A 7,914-nucleotide genomic window follows, 5' to 3' on the forward strand; every position below is an offset into this window, starting at 1 on the left:
TAGCACCATCCAGGCCTCCATTGCACAGGGAGCCAGGAGAAGGCGGGGCAGGCCCTTCTGGTTGCTGCCCTCATGGAGAGCTGAAAACCAGCCCTGAGCAACAACATCAGGGCTGAGACCAGAGACAAGACTAACTTTTCTGTTTCAAGTGACCTGCATGGTGGACTCAGGTCACATGCCTACAGGAACGCCTGAAAGCAGAACACTCTGTTCCCATAACAGGCTGAAAGAAAACAAGAAAACAGATCTATAGCACTCCTGACACACAGGCCTATAGGAAAGTTCTAGCCAGTGTCAGAAATAGCAGAACAAGGTAACACCAGAGACAACCTGATGGCGAGAGGCAAGCACAAGAACCCAAGCAACAGAAACCAAGACTACATGGAATCATCGGAGATTAAGTCTCCCACCAAAGCCAACACTGAATATCCAAACACAACAGCAAAGCAAGACTAGATTTAAAATCACATTTGATCTTGATGATGGAGGACCACAGGAAAGATATAAAGAACTACCTTAGAGAAATGCAGGAATACACAAATAAACAAGTAGAATCCCTTAGAGAGGAAACACAAAAATCCCTGAAAGAATTCCAGGAAAACACAAACAGGTGAAGGAATTAAAAATGGAAATAAAGCCAATAAAGAAATCACAAAAGGAGACAACCCAGGATATAGAAAACCAAGAGAAGAGAAAAGGAGCTATAGATACAAGCATCACAAATATAATACAAGAGATAGAAGAGAGAATTTCAGGAGCAAAAGATTCCATTGAAATCATCAACACAACTGTCAAAGATAATGTAAAGACAGGAAAAGATACTGGCCCAAAACATACAGGACAAAATGAGATCAAACCTAAGGATAATAGGTACAGAAGAGAGTGAAGATTCCCAACTCAAAGGACCAGTAAATATCTTCAAAAAATCATAGAAGGAAACTTCCCTAACCTAAAGAACGCAATGCCTGTAAACATACAAGAAGCCTACAGAACTCCAAATAGATTGGACCAGAAAAGAAACTCCTCCTGACACATAATAGTCAAAACACCAAATACACAAAACAAACAAACAAAATATTAGAAGTAGTAAAGGAAAAAGGTCAAGTAACATATAAAGGCAGACCTATCAGAATTACACCAGCCTTCTCACCGGAGACTATGAAAGCCAGAAGATCCTGGACAGATGTCACACAGACCCTAAGAGATCACAACTGCCAGCCCAGCAATACTCTCAATTTATGCAGATGGAGAAACCAAGATATGCCATGACAAAACCAAATTTACACAATATCTTTCTACAAATCCAGCCCTACAAAGGATAATAAATGGTAAATCCCAACAAAAGGAGGCAAGCTACACCCTAGAAAAAGCAGAAACTAATCGTTTTGCAAAAAAAGAAAAAAAGTACAAGCACACAAACATAATCTCACCTCCAAATACGAAGATAACAGGAAGCAACAATCACTATTCCTTAATAACTCTCAACATGAATGGACTCAATTCCCCAATAAAAAGACACAGATAAACAAACTGGATACACAATGAAGATCCAGCATTTTGCTGCCTACCGGAAACAAGCCTCAGAGACAAACCTCAGAGACAAAGACAGACACTACCTCAGAGTAAAAGGCTGAAAAACAACTTTCCAAGCAAATGATCTAAAGAAGAAAACTAGAGTAGCCATTCTAATATCGAATAAAATAAATTTTCAACCAAATATCATCAAAAACGATAAGGAAGGACACTTCATATTCATCACAGGAAAAACCCACCAAGATGAACTCTCAATCATATCTACGCTCCAAATATAAGGGCACCTACATACATGAAAGAAACCTTACTAAAGCGCAAAGCACACATTGCACCTCACACAATAATAATAAATTTTAACACCCCACTCTCATCAATGGACAGATCATGGAAAGAGAAATTTAGCGGAGACATAGACAGACTAAGAGTAGTCATGAACCAAATGAACTTAATATATTTATAGAACATCCTATCCTAAAACAAAAAGACATACCTTCTCACAACCTAGTGGTACTTTCTCCAAAATTGACGATATAATCAGTCATAAAACAGGTCTCAACAGATACAGAAAAATAGAAATAATTCCATGTATCCTATCAGATGACCACAGAATAAAGCCGGTCTTCAATAACAATAAGGAAAGAACACCTCCATATACATGGAAGTTGAATAATGCTCTATTCAATGATAGCCTGGTCAAGGAAGAGATAAAGAAAGAAATTAAAGACTTCTTAGATTTAATGAAAATGAATGTACAACATACCCAAATTTATCGGACACAGTGAAAGTTATGCTAAGAGCAAAACTCATGGTGCATGCAGAAAGAAACAAGAGAGAACATATATCAATAGCTTGTAATCACATCTAAAATATCTAGAACAAACAGAAGCAAATACACCCAGGAGGAGTAGAAGGCAGGAAATAATCAAACTAAGGGCTGAAGTCAACTAAGTAGAAACAAAAAGGTCTATACAAAGAAGCAACAGAAGAAAAAGCTGGTTCTTTGAGAAAATCAAGAACATAGATAAATTCTTAGCCAGACTTACCAGAGGACACAGAGAGTGTGTCCATATTAACAAAATCAGAAATGAAAAGGGAGACATAACAACAGAATCAAAGGAAATTCAAAAAATCATCCGATCCTACTACAAAAGCCTATATTCCACAAAACTTGAAAATCTGGAGGAAATGGACAACTTCCTAGACAGATACCAAGTACCAACGTTAAATCAGGAACAGATAAACCATTTAAACAACCCCATAACTCCAAAAGAAATAGAAGCAGTCATTAAAAGTCTGGCATCCAAAAAGGGCCCAGGTCCAGATGGGTTCAGTACAGAATTTTATCAGACATTCATAGAAGACCTCATACCAAAACTATCCAAACTATTCCACAAAATTGAAATAGACGGAATGCTACAGATTTCCTATGATGAAGCCACAATTTCTTTTATGACTAAACCACACAAAGACCCAAAAAAGTAAGAGAACTTCAGACCAATTTCCCTTATGCACATCGATGCAAAAATACTCAATAAAATTCCTGTAAACCGAATCTAAGAGCATATGAAAATAATCATGTATCTTGATCAAATAGGCTTTATCCAAGGTATGCAGGGATGGTTCAATATATGGAAAGCCACCAATGTAAATCACTATACAAACAAACTGAAAGATAAAATCCGTATAATGATTTCAATAGATGCTGAGAAAGCATTTGACAAAATTCAACACCCCTTCATGATAAAAGTCCGGGAAAGATCATTAATTCTAGGCCCGTTAGTAAACATAGTAAAAGCAATATACAGCAAACCATTACTTAACAGCAATCTAAATGGAGAGAAACTTGAAGCAATGCCACTAAAATCAGGGGCTAGAAAATGCTGCCCACTCTCTACCTATTTATTCAACAAAGTTCTTGAAGTCCTAGCCAGAGCATTCAGACAACATAAGGAGATCAAGTGATACAAATTGAAAAGGAAAAAGTCAAAATATCACTATTTGCAGATGATACGATAGTATATTTAAGTGATTCCAAAAGTTCCACCAGAGAATTACTAAAGCTGATAAACAACTTCAGTAAAGTGGCTGTGTATAAAATTAACTCAAATAAATCAGTAGCCTTCCTCTACACAAAAGAGAAACTATCGGAGAAAGAAATTAGGGGAACAACACCCTTCATAATAGTCCCAAATAATACAAAATACCTCGGTGTGACTTTAACCAAGCAAGTGAAAGATCTGTATGATAAGACATTCAAGCCTCTGAAGAAAGAAATTGAAAAAGATATCAGAAGACGGAAAGATCTCCCATGCTCATGGATTGGCAGGATTAATATAGTAAAAATGGCCATTTTACCAAAAGCAATCTACAGATTCAATGCAATCCCCATCAAAATTCCAATCCAGTTCTTCAGTGAGTTAGAAAGAACAATTTGCAATTTCATCTGGAATAACAAAAAACCCAGGATAGCTAAAATTATGCTCAACAATAAAAGGACTTCTGGGGGAATCACTATCCCTGAAATCAAGCAGTATTACAGAGCAACAGTAATAAAAACTGTATGGTATTGGTACAGAGACAGGAAGATAGAACAGTAGAACAGAATTGAAGACCCAGAAATAAACCCACACACCTATGGTCACTTGAGTTTTGACAAAGGAGCCAAAACCATCCAATGGAAAAAAGATAGCCTTTTCAGCAAATGTTGCTGTTTCAACTGGAGGTCAGCATGTAGAAGAATGCAGATTGAACCATTCTTATCACCCTGTATTTAGCTTAAGTCCAAGTGAATCAAGGACCTCTACATCAAACCAGATACACTCAAACTACTAGAAGAAAAATCGGAGAAGAAACTTGAACACGTGGACACTGGAGAAAATTTCCTGGACAAAACAAAAATGCCTTATGCTCTAAGATCAAGAATAGACAATTGAGATCTCATAAAACTACAAGGCTTATGTAAGGCAAAGGACACTGTACTTAGGAAAAATGGCAACCAACAGATTGGGAAAAGATCTTTGCCAATCCTACAACTGATAGAGAGCTTATATCCAAAATGTACGAAGAACTCACGAGGTTTTTCTGCAGGGAGACAAATATGCCTAATAAAAAATGATGTTTATAGCTAAACAAAGCATTCACAGCTGAGAAATGCTGAATGGCTGAGACAAAGTTAAAGAAATATTCAACATTTTTAGTCATAAGTTAAATGCAAATCAAAACAATCCTGAGGTTCCACCTCACACCAGTGAGAATGGCTAAGATCAAAAACTCAGGTTTTTGATCCTCAGCAAATGCTGGTGAGGATGTGGAGAAAGAGGAACACTCCTCCATTGTTGGTGGGATTGCAGACTGGTACGACCATTCTGTAAATCAGTCTGGAGGTTCCTCAGAAAATTGGACATTGCAATACCTGAGGATCAAGCTATACCTCTCTTGGGCATATACCCAAAGATGCTCCAACAAATAACAAAGACATATGCTCTATTATGTTCATAGCAGCCTTATTTATAATATCCAGAAGGTGAAAAGAACACACATGCCCTTCAACATAAGAATGGATACAGAAAACGTGGTACGTCTACACAATGGAATACTCCACAGCTATCAAAAACAATGACTTTATGAATTTTTTTGGAAATGGATGGAATGGGAAAATATTCTGAGTGAAGTAAACCAATCACAGAAAAATACACAAGGTATGCACTCATTCATAAATGGATATTATCCCAAATTCTTGAATTACCCTAGATGTACAGAACACATGAGACTCAAGAGAGATGACCAAAATGCGAATGCTTTACTCCTTCTTTAAAAGGGGAGCAAGAATACCCTTGGGAGGGAATAGGGAGGCAAAGTTTAGAACAGAGGCGGAAGAAACACCCATTCAGAGCCTGCCCCGCAAGTGGCCAATTCATACACAGCCACCAAACTAGATAAGATGAATGAAGCAAAGAAGTGCAGGGTGACAGGAACTGGATGTAGATCTCTTCTGAGAGACACAGTCAGAATATGGCAAATACATTGGTGAATGCCAGCAGCAAACCACTGAACTAAGAATGGGACCCCCGTTGAAGCAATCAGAGAAAGGAGTGAAAGAGATTGAAGGGACTTGAGACCCCATGTGAACAACAATGCCCACCAACCAGATTTTCCAGGGACTAAGCCTCTACCCAAAGTCTATACATGGACTGACCCTGGGCTTCAACTGCATAAGTAGCAATAAATAGTCTAGTAAAGGCACCAGTTGAAGGAGAAGCTCTTGGTTCTGCCAAGGCGGGAACCCCAGTAACAGGTTTCTTGGGCAGAGGGCGGGAGGGCAACACCCATATAGGAAGGGAGAGAGAGGGGTTAGGGGGATGTTGTCCTGGAAACCAGGAAAGGGAATAACATTTGAAGTGTAAATAAGAAATACCCAATTTAATAAAGATGGAAAAATTCTGGAGTGGCTTATCACTATGATATACACACACAGTAGCCATAAACCTTGAGCTCTGGGGGGAAAGAGATTTTACTGTTCCTACCAAGTTCTAAGTAAAAGAGTGTGACAGACACAGAAAGACAGAGAAAATCATGTCACCCCAATGGCAGGATTCGAGTCATGAGCCTGAAGAGGAAGGATGTGGAAAACCTTTCCTCTGCATATACAAAACATGACTTTGGGCATCAGGACCAACTAATTATGCTAACATTTTGACTAGGTACTTTTGTCTTATCAGTCTTTGAGAAAATAAACTTCAGTTGTTCTTATAAAAAAAATCATCCTGAGTGATGTAACCAAATCACAGAAAAACACACATGGTATGCACACACTGATAAGTGGATATTAGCCAAAAGCTCAGAATGCTCAAGATACAATTCACAGACCACACAAAGCTCAAGAAGAAAGAAATCCAAACTATGGATGCCTTAGTCCTTCTTAAAAGGGGGAACAAAATACTCAAAGGAGGAATTATGGAGACAAAGTATGGAGCAGAGACTGAAGGTAAGGCCATCCAGCTACTGCCACACATTAGGATCCATCCCATATACATACACCAAAGCCTAACACTATGGTGGAAGCTAAGAAGTGCTTGTTGACAGGAACCTGATGTAGCTGTCTCCTGAGTGGCTCTGTCAGAGCTTGAAAAATGCAGAGGCGAAGGCTCACAGCTAACACTGGACTGAGAACAGGTCCCCAGTGGAGCAGTTAGAGAAGGAACTAAAGGGGTTTGGAACAAACCAGATCTCCCAGAGCTCCTAGGGATTAAGCCATCAATCAAAGAACATACATAGAGGAACCCACGGCTCCAGCAGCATATGTAGCAGAGAATGGGAGGAGAGGCATTGCCTCTGTGAAGGCTTGATGCTCCAATGTAGGAGAATTCCAGGCTGGGATGTGGGAGTGGGTGGGGTGAGGGGACAACCTCATAGAAGCAGAAGAAGGGTGGATGGGATAGGGTATTTCTGTAGGGGAACAGAGAAAGGGAATTACATTTGAAATGTAAATAAATAAAATATCCAATAAAAAAAGCAGCCAAATTATAACTGCTAAGAGGTTAAATTTTCCCAGGAATGAACACTAACTGGCTATCCATTGCAAATTTGTCAGTCCTGAAACCATATATGCACAAACAACAAAAACATACTCAACAGATTGTTTGTGCATATACACATATGTGTGTATAACAATAAAAATCACAGAAAGAGAGTTTATCAGTTTTAGAGTGATTAGGGACCTGAAAAGGTGGGAGAGATAGTATATATGGTGGGGGGACTAGAAGAAAATTAAAGAATAATTGATATAATCATATTTTAATTTAAAATATATTCTAAAATGATGCTTTGATAATATATTTATTATATGAAAAGTAAAATTTAGCTAAAAATAAAATAAAGTTAGCAGAGAAAAAGAATTCTCTCCTGAATTTCCAGATGATGTCACTCTATAGGCATCAAAAGAGAAAGAAGCACATAAGTCCTAGGAGGTGAGCTACCCGTGTCCTAGGCTGTAGTCAAGGATTGACACCAAAACTGCAGAGCGCAGCCATGAGTAGGGAGATACAACTGGGTCCAGGAGGAGGAAACAGCAAGTTCAAAATACAGGTCCTAACAAGGGAAACAGGGGTCTATGCCAGCAGTCATGTAAGGAACATCAACAGTTAGTTAAAAAACAAAAAAACAAAAAAACAAAAAAAAAAAACAAAACAAAACAAAAAAATAAACCACAGCCCAAGCTCCACAGAAAGTCATCTATTACTTCTTGACCTTCATCAGGTATTAGGTGATAGGTTGCTATAAGGCCATCCCATTGCAATGTTTGGCATCTGTCATTTTATTACATCTAAATAAGGGACTTAATTCATTTTATCAGTCTGGCGTGTCTTGTAAATTCTTGAGTCT

This window comes from Rattus norvegicus, chromosome 7 (assembly GCF_021556685.1).
Source record: "Rattus norvegicus strain SHRSP/BbbUtx chromosome 7, alternate assembly SHRSP_T2T, whole genome shotgun sequence".
Lineage (NCBI taxonomy): Eukaryota > Metazoa > Chordata > Mammalia > Rodentia > Muridae > Rattus > Rattus norvegicus.